Genomic DNA, 19202 nt, shown 5'->3' on the forward strand with positions numbered 1-19202 from the left:
CAAATCTAATTAATACATCATTTAATTTTATAGCTGAATAAGGGATTTTGGACACTGAAGGATATTACCTAATTTTGGTAGTAAAAAATTTTGGTAGTAAAAATTCAGATTGTTGGATTACCTGGTTAATTTTTTATGATCCAAACAAAGATAAATTGACATTTTATATAACTGCTTTGCAAACCTTTGGGAATTACACATGGACCAGTTAATTGTAGACAAGGATTTTGCATCCATTACTGAATTGGAATAAGATTTCAAGGGAAAAAAAAGAGTCCTCAGAGTTAGAATGCTCTTTGCACAAACATTTAGGAATTCAGTTTAGCAGGCACAGGGAGAAAGTTACATTCAAATAAGCGTAGTTTATGTTCCATATTAAAATATTTTAATCAATGGTTAATTTAGTTCATACTACAACACTCGTTCAACTGTACTGGGTGGTGATATTTTAACACCTCTTTGCTAAGTGAGTCTCAATCTGATGAATAACAATAAGATATAGACATATATTTTTCAGATAAATAGGCTATAAATGGTCCATTAATAGCCTATGCATCTCTGAAAAGAAAAAGAGAATCACATTTCAGAGGTAGAAAAGAAAGTAAAGGAAGCTTTTGAAAAATACAGTAGAAATCAGATTCTGGAAGAATATCACACTTTTAGATTATTTAAATTGAAGCTTGCTCAATTATATATTCTCAGTACTGAATATTTGTTCAGGTGCATTAAACAGATGTACTGGGAACAGGAAGAAAACCTTCATAAAGTACTGGCTTGTTCTTTGAAACAGTTGAAACAATGTAAGATAATACTTCCAATAAGAGTTTCTTGGGGGACAGCCCATAGTGATTATAACAAAATCAACTCCCAATGTATGGAGTTCAATAAAGGATGATATTCTGTAAATGTAGAAATATCCAGTAAGCAAATGGATTTCCCAGAAATTTGAGACCATTTTTCCCAGAAATCTTGGTTGCCCATCCAACAGATTTAGTTGCCTTTATCTTTACAGGAAATGTTTGTCACTTCTGAAACAATGACATCTGGAAACGCCCTTGGGTGATTGGCAAAAAACAATTTAAGGAGAGCTTGACTCCTAATCTGTTAAGATACATAAAGAATCTTCAGAAAAAGAGCTCCTACCTGAACAGCTTGAAGCTGCCTGAACAGCTGTTTTGAAAGGCAGAAAGGACTCTCTGAATTTTGCTAGTTATCACCAAATATTCTTCTTAAATGTTGATGCCAAGATTTAACAGCTACTTGGCAAGATTATAGATCTTGATCAAGATTATAGATCATGCTGGCTGGGGAATTCTGGGATTTGAAGTCCACACATATGAAAGTTGCCACGGTTGAGAAACACTGTTATAGAAGGTATTACCTTCAACAATACATCCACACAACATGGTTTTATGAAAGAATGTCAAGCATCTAATTAAATCAGACTATTACGGATAGTTTAGCACTGTATGCTGACAAAAATAAAGTAGTTGTTATGGCATCATTAAATGCAGAAAAAGCTTCTGATATGAAGTAAAATATAATTTTGGATTAAGTTAAGAAGAATAATGGATTTTCTGTAGAATGTATTTCTTGGATAAAATTTTATTTTAATCCCTCTGCTTGGGTAATTATGAATGGGATTATCTCCTCTGGAATCAAAATGAAACATGGAATATGTCAAAGATGTCCCTTCAGTATTTAATTTGGTGTTGGAAACTTTGGCAAGCAAAATCTGAATATAAGTTGTTATTACATGAAGATAATATTTGGGGTCCTTTTAATGATTATCAAAGGTCTTTACCTAGATATATGGAAATGGCACAGAATATGGTAAACATTCTGCTATGCAACAAACTGGAATTAGTTAAATATTATGCCAATTGGTAGTAAGATATTCCTAGGTGTAGGTTTTTTAAAAAGGACTTATTCAATGTCCTGATTCTGTCAAATAGCTAGGGATATTTACTCCTAGGAAAATACCTTGTTTATTTGGCTTAACAAAATTTGTCAATTCTTAACCTTTGAACTAGCTTTGTATCAGCAAAAAAAGGTAAGAGTAGGCAATATGATTTAACTGTAAAAAGTTAAATGGCCACCTAATGCAAAGAGAGGACTCATTGGAAAAGACCCTGATGCTAGGAAAGACTGAAGGCAGAAGGAGAAGGGAACAGTAGAGGATGAGATGGTTAGATAGCATCACCGATGCAATTAACATGAATCTGAGTAAACTCTGGGAGACAGTGGAGGACAGGAAGGCCTGGCGTGCTATGGTCCATGCGGTCATGAAGAGTCAGACATGACTTAACGACTGAACAACAAGGCAATATGATTCCATATGGAGTCCTTGATGCTCTTTGAGCCTTGTTATTTTCTTGCAGACATTTCATTGCCAGACTAGGCAACATCTTCATTGCAAAGAGGGAGTGGGCCTTGCTCTCAGTTTATATACAGTGGCTTGCCCTGCTTGTGTTGGTAGGGGTGTTGTTCTCTCCTTGGGAGTTCTTTGATTGGGCTGTTGTTTGCTGCTTGGTTGATTGCCTGAGTTAATAATTCCTTGATTAGGGTGTATTGTGATTCCAATATGGTCCAATACGGTGATTCCAATATGGTCTAGGTTTAAAGTATTGTTTAAAAATTAGATTGTAATAATCTGTATAAATATTAGTATTTTAACATTAGAGGAAAAGCACCAAAAATTTAACTCTATTGTATTTCTTGTAAAATTTTGAATACATGTATTAGTTTTTTTTCCCCATAATTGCTATTATTTGTTTTTAATTGCTATTATTTCTACTGTTTAAATAACTCAATAAAGTTATAATAAAAATGTATCCAATTAAGTGTCACTACATCTAGCCCATACTTAACCTTCTTGCTGATCATGGGGCTTGTTGAAATTAATACACAGTATGTCAACAGCATTCCCACAATTTATTAAGGAAGCTGTATATTTTTAAAAAATGAGATAAAGTTAATCTGGTAAAAATTATTCTTGACAAATGCATGATAACTTTATTACTGCAATATTTTCATAGTCTTACTGGTGCTTATTACCTGCTCTAGAATCTTCATATGTATTGATATTAAACTGACTGGTGTGTAGTTTTCTCTTTCCCCCTTTTTTGAAGATATAGACACCATTTGCTCTCCTCCAATCTTCTGACACTTTACAGTTCTCCAGGATCTCTCAAGGATAAAACCTAAGAATTTGGTCAATTCATTAGCTAGTTCCTACAGTACCCTAGGATGCAATTCATCTGTTCTTGGAGATTTGAACTCAAAGTAAAAAAGTCTTCTCTGATTACCTTTCTGTCATTCTCAAGCTTCAATCCTGTCCTTTCCTCCAGCTCTTCAGAATTACTTGATGAAATATATACTTTTTTGTGGGAGAAGACTTAGTGTTGCTTTGAGTTTATTAAAGTCTGCTTTCTTGAAGTGCAAGATACACATTTGATTATGCTTAGTTTTAGTTTTAGTTTCCCCTAAAATTAACAGCTCTGATATTACATTTTGCTCCAATGTCCTAGCTTCCTCCCCGGGCTTTCCTATTAACTAGCATCAAATCAAGATTGTCAGGAATGAAGCTAACAAAAAAGGAATCAGCAGTCCCTACACTCATGAGAACCTTTATGCCAACATAACCCGTATGCATTCAATGGTCTTGAAGAAAATGGCCAGCTGAGTAAGAAAGGAAAAAAAAACCTGATTTTTCAATTCTGGAGTACAAATCTATATATAGGCTTTGGTTCCTTGTGCTTTGATTCCTTGCACTAGGTGGTTCCTCTGTGTGTATTTTGCTTCATTCTAGTCTGGATTGAAGAAACTAATCTAGCCATGTCATGTCAGTGAGCCTCTGCCAAGAAACACATTCTGGGATACAAGTTTAAGTGGCTGTAGAGTCAAGATCTATTAACGTATCCAATGTGGAGCACAATACTGATTTTCTTATGCCTTCTCCCTTCTGAAGGAGAAAGTTGTCAGCAAGACAAGCCAGGATTTTCCTGGAAGGACCATGCTTGATAGAGTTTGTCTCCCAATAGATGCTGGGACAATTAAAGTCCTTCATCACTATGAAAGGAAAGATAATATTTTTATTTCAGATTTCTTTACTGATGTAATGTTTCTTGAGATAAGCTTACAAAGTGTTATCTTTAACAAATTTTTGTGTCGGTCACTTTCTTTAGCTTTATCTATTTAAGAATCAAACAAAGAATTTATAAATCTAATACCTAACATTTTATAGTCCTTCCTGGCTTTGATATGGTGTTATTAGATATCAGTCTTAGAGAACTGGGATGCTTTCTGTCAAATTAAGTTGATTTCTATCAGATTAACCATTCTTCTTTCCAGAATTCTTATCACTTCACTGGCCTGTGCCTAAATACTTTGGGGGGGGGGGTTGATTTACTAATATTCTCCTCCAAATTAAAATGTGCATATGGTGCTTCCTCTGCCTCAAGTTTCACGGCCTCTAGAGTGTTTCCAACTCCTTCACTTGCATACAAAAGCAACAAGCATGTCTCCTCTCCTTGGGGAATAGCTAAACTCAGTGCAAATTTAGACTGAAAGGCAAAATAAAATACTTGGTGTGGTGGTTGCTGCTCTGAACAAACATGCTCATGATAAATGCTTTCAGTCATAGTGGATATTCTTGGAGAATACCGCAAAACCAAAGGCTTGCAAGACTGCAGCCTTCCCATAAGGAAGAATCCTCAGTATAAGTCTCATTTACCATTTCTGTACAAAAGCAATGGGAGGGCAAGGCAAACTATAAAACATCTAGTAATTTCTAATCTGCTGTGCCATGCAGTATAGTCAGCAATTAGCAGTCTGAACCAAATATAACCTGATGTCTGGAATGGTACAATCTTCCCTTAAGGATAAGGTGACATTCTTGCCTTCCAGAAATAATGGCAATCATCTCAGGAGAATATATTTAGATGGATGGCCTATGATAATGTACACACAGAATTAGCTGCATGTGGCAAGTGTGCCAACTAACGGTTGAATCATCAGATGTTTGAAACAACCCTCATTCTTCTAACCATGATCTTGAAAGAATAGTTGGTTAGCTTGTCTAAGAATCTCATCTGATATTGTATTATAGAGGAATTAGAAATAGATTGTTCTGTGCTATGTGAATATAAAGAATTCTCTCTGATCCTTCTTTGCATGAATGTGTGTTTGTTCTATTTGGCTTAGGGACTCGTAGCCCACACCCACTTCTCACAGATAACACTAACAGCCTAAGTCTTCGGCAAATCATCCTAAATGTGCTTTATTTCTTCCTACCAGGTCAAGTTTGAATTCTTGATGGAAAGGGTCAGACCTCATAAACAGTTTGTCACACTAATAATTAAATTTCAGACATCTGGAAGAAAATTCTCTTTTAAGATGAACTCTGTAACAACTTGCAGAGGTGCACTTTAGAAAGATACCACATCTAACTTTTGGCTATTAAATGCTGGCCTTCCATGTTCTTCATGCTTAATGGGCACTAGAGCTGCAATTTGTAATGTCTATTCTTTATTTACTGTCTTGCACCTTTATCACAGAACAACCGAACAAGAGAGACAGAATGCAGAATCTGCATTTGAATCTGTCTTGTGATGGTTTTTCAGATGCTGTGGGAAAGAAGAAAAGGGGGCAAAGGATTGTGATATTTTGCTCCTACTGACTTCCATCATTTGTACAACTGAAAAAGTTCACTTTGTCAAAAAACAAGTTGCTATAATGCTACTGTGAGATTTCTCTGATGGACATAAAAGGGATTTAAAAAATGTAAACCCAAGGAATACAAAATACCTAAATGACAAAGCTTTTTATTTTGCAGTCACAAAAAAGCCCAAATTGCTTTCTGCCTTCGAAAGGCTTAGGGAGTTCAGCATCAGCAGTCATTCATTCAAAGCAGGCTGGGCATACATTCATCTAAATCTGCACATATTGCAGATTAATTTAACCTAATGTGCAGGTTAATCAACACTGTATTCCATGCCATGCAACATTTACCCCAGAGTATCTAGTAAAATATCTATCTCTGAACCACTGCTTTATCTTCTTTTTGTATTCTAGCTATGTTAGCTTGATGGTAGAGAGCATAACTTCCCCTCAAAATCTCTACTTTTTTTCAAAAGAAAGAGAGAGGCAAGGCAGCAGATGATATGAAAAAGCTCTTTCAGCAACCCTGGACGTTCCTGCCAATGACAGTGGATGAAGAAACCCCCAGAACTAGTCAAACTGATTTTGTTGTTGTTGTATTAGTTAACTCTTAAAAGCAGTTCCCCACTCTTACAAAGTATTTTCAAAGAGTTTTAAGATTATGGAGTGACATTGTAAGTGTACGGGTGAAACAATGAACAAACCCTTTCCTAGAGCCTAGCGTTCCAGGCAATGAGAATTTTCTAGCCTTCTAGAAGTAGTAGCTTATCCCTGGTGTATTGAATTAAATAGCTTCCCATTCTAAAACTTCGTAGCACAGTTTTGTCATCCTCATGTACGTAGCCCCAGCTTAACGTCACTGAGAAGTTAAGCACATAAAAAGAAATACATTGCAACAGGCCAAAAAGTCTTCTCATTCGTTTTCTGTATTCTATAATGGCCAATCACAAGCTCTAGGACCTCACAAGCATGACTTGAGGGTGACTGTTGTCCTTTTACTTCCTTTTAAATGCATTCAAGGCAAGCTGCCTTTATTTATACTTTTTAATATAATGCCAGATCCTAAGATTCTGAGTGGTTTACAAGAAATTGTAATAAGTAAATTGTGCATGGAGATACACAGCCATTAAGACCAGTAGCTACTGATAGCTGTGTCTTCCACGAATCTCCATGTACCCACCCTGGTTAATAAAATATTTTGTTGTTGTTTATTCGTTTAGTCGCTTCCGACTCTTCGTGACTTCATGGACCAGCCCACGCCAGAGCTTCCTGTCGGTCGTCAACATCCCCAGCTCCCCCAGGGACGAGTCCGTCACCTCTAGAATATCATCCATCCATCTTGCCCTTGGTCGGCCCCTCTTCCTTTTGCCTTCCAAAAACAGTAGTTGTTTCTTTCTCTTTTAAAAAGCTAGCTAGAAGCAGAAACTAACCTGGGTCCACGTGGCCAAATTAGACCCACAGTGAGTAATCCACGATTGGGTTTCTTGATACAGTTCTAAAAAAGTAAGCAAGCATGATGGCCTACCCCAGAGGGACCTTATTCTCTTTTTTGCCTCCACCAAGTAAACATTGCTGTCCAAATCACATGTTCTCTCCTTGCTACTTTCAGTCAAAAGGAAGGTGTGTACAGCAGATGTAGATGATGGAAGAAGCAAGATACTTGTGTACTTATGTGTACTTATGAGATATATATGTATATGTATATGCATATACACACATACACATACATGCTTAAAAATGCTAGACCATGATCTATGTAATGTGATGTGGGTGATCCTCACCCCCTTAGCACCATGAGTTGTGCCTTGCTGGTGAGATAGAGCATAGCCTGCAATGCAGGTTAGTGGAGGAGAGGAAAACTGTTTCTGATTAGGCATTACCAACGTTCTATTATTTCAGCTTAAAAGGGGCTTAAACATCTCTACCTATTGAATACAGGAAGGTTTGTGGGTTTTTTGGCCACCCTTTCTCAATCAGGTGCTCTTCAGCTATGATGCAATCAGAATTTATTCTCATTTTTAAAGGCTTCTTTAGAACAGGCTTTTTCTTGCAAAGATCCCAGCTCATAAGATGGCCCATCACATCTCATTCAGTCGAAGTAACCAAGTGGAATATTTCATACTTCCCTGTAATAGGTCACATTAATGTTCCATTTCAGTTATGAAAGAGAGAGTAGAACATTTAATGGAGAGAAATTCTTGCAAATGCAGCACCACCCTTTTTAACTCAGATCTAGCTGACAGCATTATAAACATGTTTGTGTGTGTGTTTTGTTTTATATGCAAAACTGTTATATCACTCTAGCTATACAGTAGATTACCACTGGTTGGTAGAGGACATTGTTTTTTCTCACCCCGCAGCCTTTAATTGCTTGACTCCTGTGCATAAACCAACTGGAAATGTATCCAGTTTAAGAAACATCTTTCCAAATTTCAACTCTTTCCTCTACTTTGGCCATCATGGTGGCCTGGTATTCTGTCCATACAGTGCTTCCCATGGCCCCTAGTTGGAGGATTCCCTTGCTTCTTTACTCCTCCCACCTGTGCTGGGAAAGCAAGCACCAACTGCTTTCCTGTCAGGGCCAGCCTCGTTCCGAATAAGACACGGACTCACTTAATAGGGATTAAGGATTTCCAGTTTATTGAAACGGTACTGACAGAGAGAAAAACGGGAATGGGGATGCGGTGGTGAGGTGTCCTGTTTATACCCCTCTTGTGGGGTCCCGTGCTTCTCCACCCTCCATTGTCCCCATTCCCCTTGATGGGTTTCTTGATGGCTGTGTGGGTGTTTTCCCGGTTGCTGTTCTTGTCCTCTTGGTTCAGGTGTGTCCTCCAGGGCACCAGGTGCGGGTTATCACTGCTTATCTGAAGTCCTTCTATTCATCTGCATATGAGTCCATGGGTGTGGGTGCTTTGGGTGCTTGGTTTAAGCGTTGATTTGATTATCTGCTTCCTCTCTTTCTTAATGATCATGATCCACGTTGTGAGGCTCTTTGTGCCTTCCAACGGGGTCATGACATTTCCTGTCCAAGGGGGTCTTTGAGGATATGAGCTTTCCACTGACAGACCTTTTGTATGACCCCTTCACTGAATCCCCCTTGTTCTTGGCCTCTTCCTGTCTGGTGTATCCATCAGTATGGGAGAAAAAGAAAAGACCACAATGTTACCATTCTTCCTGTCACTTGAGCTAGAATGTGAAAGTATAATAGTAATAATAGCTGTTTTTATCATAATTTTTATCATGATTGTCATCAGTTTTTTTTTATCATGATTCTATAACCAGATGTACCACAGACATAGAATAAAAATAGTAATTCATGCCAGCAAAAGTCTTATAAATTTCACCTTGTGAAGAGAAAAGAGAAATCTCCATCTTTCCATCAGTAAAAAAAGGAAAAGGGAAGCATTATAGTTTCACCATCCTTTCTGTCTCTGAGCTACAAGGGGAAACTGACAGAACTCTTGTCAATTTCAACTAGTAAGGAAACAAAAGGTCCACTGTTTCGCCCTTCCATCAGAAACTTGTCAAAAGGAATATATTCATGGGTCAGGGTCATTTTAGAAGGGGGAGAGCAACCCAAGACAAAGCTGTGGTTCACTAACATGAAGGCAGTGACCACTGAATTTCTGCCACGGTACATAGTAGCCAATTGGAGGGGAGGCACATGCTTATAATGAAGTGAAGAGCAGTGGACAGATCAGATAGCACCACTTCTTCTGGAACAAGTTGGAAGACAATACTTTTGACATGGAGCAGGAGAAGACTGGTGGTGGTCCCTTTCCCATGGACGGGGAGAAGGCCCTCGAGAAACAGTTAATGACCATATGCACATTGGACAATCTATTTGTGCAGATCAGCCTAATAAATTAAACTTATGAGGCAGCAACTTCCATGGTTCTTGGAATATACATCACACTCATTCAACTGAATGATGAAATATAGGTATACAGTCCTCACTCAGCGCCCACTTGTCCAGCAACTGTTTGAAGTTATGACGGTGCTGAATGAGAGGTACTTACGACGGATCCTCACAATGGTTCTATGTAGTTGTGGCCTTCACAGTGTCCCCATGATCATGCAATCACAATTTGGGTGCTTGGCAACTGGCTCACAATCATGATAGTCGCAACGTTCCATGGTCATGTGATCGCAATTTGTGACCTTCACTCCCCACAAGCAAAGTCAATGGGGAAGCCAGCAGGATGTTCCAAGTGGTGATCCCACAGCTGTGGGATGCTGCAACAGCATGGGATTTGCCTAATGACAGCAACTGAGACTGCCAGAACTGCCGTTGTAAGTCAAAATGGACATGTGATGTCATGTCTTAGCATCGCTTAGCAACAGAGTACCTGGTCCCAATTACTGTATGTTAGTAAGTGAGGACTACCTATACTGTTTATGAAAACTGAAATAAGCCAAAGGAAGAAAGAACAGTCTGGGAAAGCTTGCCAAGACTGACGAGTATTGTCATATTTGAAGCAAAGATGGGGAAACTGTTCCTCCAAATATGCTGAATCGCAATTCCTGGCACCCAACAGCCTTGGCCATGTTGGCTTAGGTCCACTGAAAGTTGTAGTTCACTCAGGTGTGAAGGGGCATAGGTTTCCTGCTCCTGATTTAAAAATGCATGCTTAAATTTTGGTTGAGCCTGACTCACAGAATCAAAGACCTGGGAGGGAATGTTTAGGCAATCAAGTCTAAGCCCTGCTAAGTGCAGGAATCCAAATTAAAGCATCCTCAACAGATGGTTGTCTAGCCTCCACTGGAACACATCCAGCAAAAGGGAGCTCATCACCTCACTCAGCAATTGGTTCCAGTGCTTAATTGCTCATATCATTGGAAATGCTTTCCTTGACATTTAATCAGAATCTGCTTTCGCAAAACTTAAATCCATTTATTCTGCATCCTGCAGTGATGGGAGAATTGATCTTGACTTTCAATCTGACATTCTCTCAAGTATTGGTAGAGTACTGTTATATCTTCCTCTGTTAAATTTACTCAGTTACATTTATATCACCTTACAAAACTTAATCTCTACTCTTCTGATAATCTTCCCTGCCATTTTTTGAATCTCTGTTCTAGCCCATCTGAATCTTCTTAAAACTATGGGCTAGAACTGGATACAATACTTGAGGTGAGGCCTCCCCAACTCCCTAACAGTTTCATGATCATAGATAGGCAGTACATAGAGTAAAACTGAATTGACTCCTAAAATAGCTGAGGTGGAAAAGAACTCCTCATCAGTTATCCCATTACCTCCACAACCATTTCCTATGAAAATCAATGGGGAGAGGCAAGATATTGATGACAATGTATTGTATCGACCTATTTTACGTGGGCATGTTTCACTGACTGTATCCTATCCTGAGATCTATTGGTATAAAGCAGATTAGAATCTTTTTAAATCTGATTTTAAAAACAATACTTCAAATTTACAAAGCAAGATTGTGCTATGGAGCCTGTGTGAGTGTAGAAAGTCATCTGAAATGAAAGAGGCAACTAACAGGACTGCTGAAGCTGAACTAAAATCTAATTTTCTTTCGTGTGCAAACTTCTAGCATCTGACTTCCTCAGTGTAATAACAGAGAACAGACAAAGTTTTGGAAGGACTGCCTGTGATGTCATGTAAATTAGTCAAAATATTTTGTGCAAGTATTTTGGAACAAAGATCAAGCCAGGAAACTGAGCTGCTCCTAAGCAGGCTTAGACTGAACAGGTAGACACTAATTTGTTTGTTTGTTTGTTTGACATATTTAAAACAAATAAATCATTTTAAAAAAAAAAGATTTTTGGCAACTTATATAGAACAGATACAAATTAAAATACCAATGGTAGGAATAAAATATCTAAAAAATAGAAAAATAAAACCATGAACTATCTACTTCAAATAAAGGAAATAAATATAAAAATGGCAGTACAGTATGCACGTCAGGGGAAAGCTCCCTGCAACAATTCAGGAGCTTCAGGAGTTTCTGAAAGATCAGCAGAGAGAGGGCCAGTCTGATCTCCAAGGGGAGGCTCTCCCACCATGCTACAAAGAAGCAATACTGCCTCACTCAGCCCCTGAAGCTTCTGAAAGTGTGAGGTTTGCAGCAGTTCTCTGTGGCAGATCTAATTGGTCAGGCTGATACTGATGGGAGGAGGTGATCCTGAAGGCACCTAGGCACCAAGGCATAAAGGGTTTTACAGCTCAATACCAGCACCTTAAATTGGACCCGGAAACCAATTGGTAACCAGTTAAGGTGTCAGCCCTTCAAGACAGTCCAGACAGGAAACCAAAACCATGAGTGCTAACCCTACCTTTATCGTGAGGTCACAGTAACAGAATCTTGCAAGTCTCAAAGCACTTCTTCCCTCCCCTGTCTTTACTTCCCAGAGAACTAGGGAGGGTCCCTTCTGAGATGCTTTCTCCACCCCAATTCCTGCTTTGGACTCAGATTTTATCAGACTGATGTCTAGGCTGTGGCTCTTCTTCCTGTCTCCCAAGGTTATTCGCACAGCCCATTACAGCAGGGTCCACAAAACTGGCGTAATATGCTCCCAATGCTGGGAGTCTGAATGGATGTAGCCCAGTGCATTTTGGACCAACTGCAGTTTCTGGATACTCTTTAAGAGCAACCCCAAGTAGAGTACATTTCTGTAGTCTAACTGTATGGTGTTAAGTTACTGTAGCCAGGTCCTCCTGTCCTAGGTAAGACCACAGCTAGAGCACCAGCCAAAGCTGGGAATTTCAGAATGAGTGCTTCATTTACTAATTCAAGCTCTAAACACAGAAGCATGTATATTTTTGATAGAAATCCCAAATTAAGATTTCTGACTGAGGTCCTAATTCATACACGGTGCAGTGGTTTAACAGAAATTGTCTGCAGTTACCTTGCACCCCCACTTTCAGCCTCTCTTGGAAAACTGCATAACTATAAAGCTTACTCTCCACCTATCACTGCTAACATCTACCTGTGACTGACCTACAATCTGGAAGTGCAGCTGTGGGTCACAATTCTCTGGGGAGACACTCTTGCTGGCTGGGAAATTCTGGGAGTTGAAGTCCACGTATCCTAAAGCCGCCAAGGTTGAGAAACACTGAAATAGTGGATCCTTGGCCAAAGGACTAGTGATTGGTAGCCTTCCTCAAAGCCTTTTTGTTTTGAAACTTTTCATCTTGAGAGAGATAAAAATTGGTTACTCTCTTCATAGAAAAATGAAACATCTCAATCATTTTATTAGGCTCCTTAGGTATTTGCTATAATTCAACACAGTGCGCATGCAGTTACTTGGCTGGTAATTGCTTTCCAAATTTCCAAATGTACAGAAAGCCTCTGTGTTCTGTCTTTAAAAAAAAAATGGGCTGGGGGGAGGAGAAGAAAGCAAACACAAACAGCTGTATTTATCAGATGGGTCATGTCTTCTCTTCCATGATAAATACATCAGCTGCACAATCACAGCAGTCTGTCACAGGTTCACCAATGAACAATTTCTTCAAACTGCATATGAATTCCAGGCATTTCTCGATACAACGGAGCAACTTCACAGTTTCCATTTGGCTTGGGCATAACTACTCTGAGTAAAAGAAGATAAAAAGTAGATACTGCCTGTCTCTCATAACATCTGCCCTGCCGATTCAGTCCTGTAGAGTTGATGTGCTCTGGGTTCCCTTGATTAAACAATGTCATCTATTGCCAGTCCTTCGACGTAGACCAGACTAGGATGCCAGAGTTATGAATTCTAATACTACTTTATTATAAGGTTACATTAACAGAGTCTTGCAAGTCTGAATGTGCTTCACCCCTCCCTCCCTTTATCTTCATGAGAACTAGGGAGGGTAATGTCTGAGACACCTACTCAAATTACAGTTCTGCCCCAGACTCAGATTTCTTTTATCTGACTACTGCCTTGGTTGTGGCTCTTCCTCCTGTTCCTCAAGGTTATTACTACTGTCCATTATATTTATTGGAACCCCAGAAGCGTGCTTTTCTGTAGCAGTGCCTACCCTCTGGAATGAGATTCCCCTTGAGATCCAATGGTCCTGCTGTTTAGAAGAGCTGTGAAGACCTGGCTCTTCACCCAGGCCTTTGGTGAGAGAGAGTGAAAGCCCTTGTTTCATTGCGTTTGCCATCTTTTACCCTTTTCTTTTATGTTTTATTGATTTTAATGTAATTTCTTTGTTTGTTGTAAGCTGCCCAGATTTGTTGAGAATTGGGTGGCATACAAGATTAATAAATAATAATAATAATAATAATAATAATAATTTGAGGAAGAAAGAAAATAATAATGGTGAATTTTGTGGAGAAACAGCACAATCTGATGACAAATAGCTAGACATGTTCATATAATGAACTTGAATTTGTCATATTTGTTTTGAGCAAACCAGTGCCTTGGCATTAATTCATAAAAAAATGTATGAACATGTTTTCTTCTTATTGATGCGATTGAGAATGTCAGCTATGCTTAAATGTGCATATCCTATGTTTGGCCTTTGTGTAAGCCCCACCCTAGTATTCTACCTAGTATGTCAGGTATTTTTAAAAGATTATCTTCATGAGCAAAAGGATTAAAGACAGCTTCAAGGAAAAGTGATGGTAAATGAACCACCTATTAGTTTAATAGAAAATGCCTTAGGCAATATGAAAAAATGGAGGGTTCCAGATATACGTCAGTGATTTTCTGATGAACAGCTCACTGCCTTGATCAAGTAATTTGCAAGAATGAATTCTGGCTAATCTGATGTCTGAATGGGTAATGTGGTTCAATCCTAAAATAGTTGTGCCTCAAGTGATCATCAGGTAACACTACTATGAAGTTCTCCTTCCAATTCCTCATGATCTTCTTGAATAACACCCTGCTTTTTGACAGCTGGAGGATAGATGCAGTTTTAATATCATTTTGATCCTTCATAGTCATTATCCCATTTGTCCCTTTGCTGAACAATATGACTGCTCGTGCTTGATTACAATTCTCAATTTAACAAATATTCTACCATGCACTCAAAGCTCATCCACTTGCTGCCCAGTCTTTGTGAACCTTTTCCCCAACCACCGCCTGGTCTTTTGAGATCAAACTAATTTCTCTTGCTTGTAGCATTTTGCTTCCTTCTTATGGCCCAAAAGAACAATGACATGAAGCGACCATTACTACTATCTACTGGCTTTGACATCAAAATGCTTATCCATATTGAAGTTAGGTTGCTTGTATTAAAGAACGGACAGAGGATCTCTACATCATGTCTGGATGTGGATTCATAGAGCTGTGAGGCTTACTGTACATTCTTGGATCTACAATTAATCATTTCACATTGAGATAATGGAAGTGGCTGCTAGGGATATAAACTGTATAATTTTGGTTTTCCTTCTGATGGATTATGTGGGAATATAGGGCATCATGCTGAAATTGTCAAGGGTGTTATATCAGGCACAGTCCAAAATACTGCTAGCTTTTCTGCACTACTCTCCATTGTGCCATTTTCCTGCATCTTTAAATGCTTGCTATTTTCTTCCAGATGCCAGGAGAATTTATTTATTTATTTTTCAAATTTAATTACCGCCCATCTCCCCCAAAAGAGAGACTCTGGGAGGTTTACAATAAAAGCAAACTATGACCATAAACTTTAAAATCTCATAAAAATCAAACACATTACAATTATAAAATGCAATAAATAAATATAAAATCCAAGAGGGTATAAAATTCCAAGCTGGTGGGAGGGACTCTAGGGTGCAAGCCACCCCCCAAAATGGTTACCTACTTTCCCGCCCCAGGCGAGATGGCAGAACTAAGTCTTCAGGGCCTTCCGGAAGGTCAGGAGTGAAGGGGCCTGCCTCTATTCTAAATTCTGTTTGTGACCTATATCCAGATAGGTGGGAGAGTATGGCTGGCCTGGGTTCAGGACTTCCTAAGAAATGCATAGCCTCCCATCATTTCCCTATTATCACCTCAATGAGCCTTGAGATTGAAAATTACATGCTGTAATCCTAGGCAATTATTTCATTCAGATCAAAGACTGAAACTGTGTTTTTTGAGGCAAAGAGAAGTCAAAGGAGCTTTTGGTTTCTCCTGGGAATTTCCAAGTAGCCATATTCTACTTTTCCCCTTTTTCTGACAGCAGGTAAATAAATAGATTGACTCTGTTTCTCCTCTTCCTTCTGAAAATGCTGTAAATCTGCTCTCCCTGATCCTTACTGAAGTTCAAGTTATTCCTCAATTGTCATCATACACCACCCTTTTAACCTCTCTTTATGTTCCTTATTTGGCAAATGGCTTAATTTGCATACATTAATGAGGTCTTTATAGAATTTGGTTTCAGTTTTTACACCACTGTGAGAACTTACATACCCTGGTTTGTGGGACATGATTGATAGGTATGACCAATATGAACCCAACATCTATGCTCTGTCTCATAAGGCAGGTTTCCTATAGCTCCACCTCTCAGCCCCACTAGGTAGACCAGTACAGGAAATCAACTCCACAGGAAGGCTAAAACTATTTTTATTGAGATTGGCTATAATAACAGAATCTTGCAAGTCTGTGCTCTACCTCCTCCCCCTTTTTATACTTCTGTTAATTAGGGAGGTATCTGTCTGAGCAGCTTCTGAATATTATCTATCTGTTACTTCTTGTCACTTTGGCAACAGAGCTCACGTATCTCCCACAAAATCATCTTCTTTACTCTCTACACCACCAGGACCTTGTTATTATTGAAGATCCAGAAACACCAGAGGTGACTTCAGTCTCAAATTAGATCCACAGAACTCAACTCTTCTCTGGTAACATGTTCTCAGCTTCACACCAACTGCAGCCATTAGCTATTAAAGAGTTGTTGCAGCAGTCCTGACTCAAAGAATTATGATTTCCAGGAGAGCTATAATCCAGAAAATAACCTTAATAATTGATTGATGAAGCAACTCAACTATCACTTCAGTGGCACCAACAGCCTGGGAAGGGCTTTCCACCCAGGGAAGGTGCACAATTTCCAATTTGACTGTTGTTTGCTGTTCTGTCATAAGTCATAAAGGCTGAGTCATAAAAGTGATTCTTCTAATGTTACAACCATTATTAGAAAAATAATGAGCTCACTTAGTCCTCCAAGGCATTAGAGGCACATTTCAGCAGGGATAATGCAATTGAAATAATGTTGCATGTTCATTGTTTTAGTAAAAGGTTAGAAAAAAACCCAAATAATAGTCTAGCAGCACTTTAAGGAGGCCCTAAAATTTAAACATATATTTTGACTTTATAAAAATCAAAGAAATCAAAACTAACTTCAAACACATATATACCACAGAGGCCAAACATACAATCTGGTTTAGCAATGAGAATAAAATATTCAAACGTCAGTGTGGTGATGTGGCTTAAAAAGTTAAATCAGAACTGTGGAGATTCAGTTTCAAGCCCATTCTTGGCCATGGAAACACACTGGGTGACTTCAGGACGTTCATTATCTCTCATCCCAAAGGGGGTGACACCTACAGCAGACGTCTGTCACCAAGGGAGTGCATATAGGAATGTGTTTTCCACAGAAAGTCTACATCCATACTATGAAGACAAAAAGCAGCACCTTGAAATAAATCCAGAAACTGGGTAACTAGCAGAACCTTTGTAAGTACTAATGTTCACAGGACCTTTCAAGAAAATGGCCTGTTAAAGAGAGTCATGGAACTCATCGTTTTTATGATTCTGATGACTGCATGAGAGTGACCTGACCTGTCTGCTCTTTGCTTTGCCTTTCCTGTTTCCAAAAGAGTGAAACCCCTCATTTCAAGGAAGTATGTCTGCAATTTATATGCTGCTTAGTTCCAACAAGACTCTGGGTGGTTTAAAAATGCTACAAAAAGAAAATACAAAAAAAGAAGAAAAGAAAAAAGTAACTAACTCCACAAACCCAATAACAGGATGTGGGTGAAGAAAACACAAGATATTTCCCTTCAGCACTTTCAGAGGAAAGAAGAGATAAGTTTTTTAGTCTCACCCAATTGGACGGAACAATTGACAGAGCTGTGGTCACTACTGTAGGGCTGAATGACCTGGAAGGGAAAGTAAACTATCATTTCAACCTGGGTAGACAGCAGCACAAAGTCCGGGTTTAAGAATAGCTCATGGTGACCGAATGGGATAAACAGGAAGTTACAGCTGTGTGAGCTAGGTGCATATATTGTGAGGTTTTGGCTTTTTCTGTGTGCATCTCTTTGTTTCAAGTTCAAGTTATAACTGTTCTGAATAACTGGCACAAAACAAGAAAGAAACACATATTCTGGATAAACAAACAAGTTCTGTTCATAGGATACATTTTGCCATGGTTGACTGAACCATAATTCACACAGTTAATTCAATTTTCTGGGCCTATGCAACACACTGAAACATAAACTGACTAAATACATTATGTTTGTTCAGCCAATTAGGCTAAAATGTGGTTGGCTTGATAACATCTCAAGAGGGCCGTATCACCATTATCCACTGGAACACAGAGTGATTCTGGGAAATGGGGTCTTGCATGTTATGTAGGCAAGATGGGAATATCCAGACATTCCCCAATAACTCACATATACAACCTTTAATTATCCAAGTATTGTTTAAGAAATACATGCAGCAAGTTTGACCTAACTTTTCACTTCAATTTCCCCAACCTGGAACTATCTAGATATGTTGCACTAAAGTGTCCCCTGTCCTTATGGCCATGCTTACAGCAACCTGTGGGAGTAATAATCACATAAAGTTGGAGAACATCAGGTACGCAACGACTAATGAACTAGTTTAGCCATTTAATTTTTTGCTGTTGAAAATATATACTGCTATAAATACTAGTGAGTGTGTGTGTGTGTGTTTTACTAAGATGGGATATTGCTGTAGGATATAAGAAGTGCCAAGGCACGTCTTACCTATGTTTGTTTTCATCCAGAAGAGAGATTACTGGAGACTTGAGATGCTTACATACCAACATATTATTGCAGCTACAAAAGTTCACCACAGACAGAAGCAAAGGGCCAAGCATTTCCAGAAGCAGAATCTCCACAGCCTTCATATTATACCCCAGAACAGCAGCCCAGAGATGGCTCAGAGCTAGCTCTCTCCCTGTCCCTGCATCTGTATATCTCTTTTTCTTTGTTCTTTTGCAACAAAAGTAGAGAAGTTCCAATTTGTGGGTAAGCTTCTCCTCTCCAGGGGCATCTGTGGGGACAGGGGTCAAAAATGTCAAGACGGGTCTGTGACTGCACAATCAAAGCCCTGTACAATAAAAAGATGGAGTTCAGTCAAACGAATGTGGCTGCCATCTTGACTTTTTTAACCGCCTCCTCCTTCTCATTCTTCACCCCACCCTGAATTTAGTATAGAAAACTGTTTTAATCACACAGAGTTTTTTCTTCGAAGCCTACTTCTCCCACCAAGATGTGAGCAATTAAACACACACACAATTCCCAAAGGATAGCAATTAGAGGGGAAAAGATTAATAATACCCTTCCTGTAAGCTGCCAGACACTGACAATTTTGAGCCCATTATAACAATGAGATTGTTGTGTTTTATTTTGCTTTTTTTTTAAGGGGCCATTTGTTTTAAG

The 19202-nt window shown here is 38.8% G+C and overlaps 1 protein-coding gene across 3 annotated transcripts in view; it reads right to left on the minus strand.

Moving 5' to 3' along the window:
- Positions 1–19202, minus strand: part of TP53I11 (tumor protein p53 inducible protein 11) — an 83536-nt gene that overhangs the window by 26543 nt on the left and 37791 nt on the right. Inside the window, exon 1 of one of the 3 annotated variants that reach the window (XM_063289649.1) lies at positions 7187–7205. The exons of the other annotated variants lie outside the window; for them this stretch is intronic. The gene's annotated coding sequence lies outside the window, so the exon portion shown is untranslated. Of the gene's footprint in view, positions 1–7186; positions 7206–19202 lie in introns of those variants that run through there. 3 annotated transcript variants of the gene reach the window in all.

This window comes from Candoia aspera, chromosome 1 (assembly GCF_035149785.1).
Source record: "Candoia aspera isolate rCanAsp1 chromosome 1, rCanAsp1.hap2, whole genome shotgun sequence".
NCBI classification, from domain to species: Eukaryota; Metazoa; Chordata; class Lepidosauria; order Squamata; family Boidae; genus Candoia; species Candoia aspera.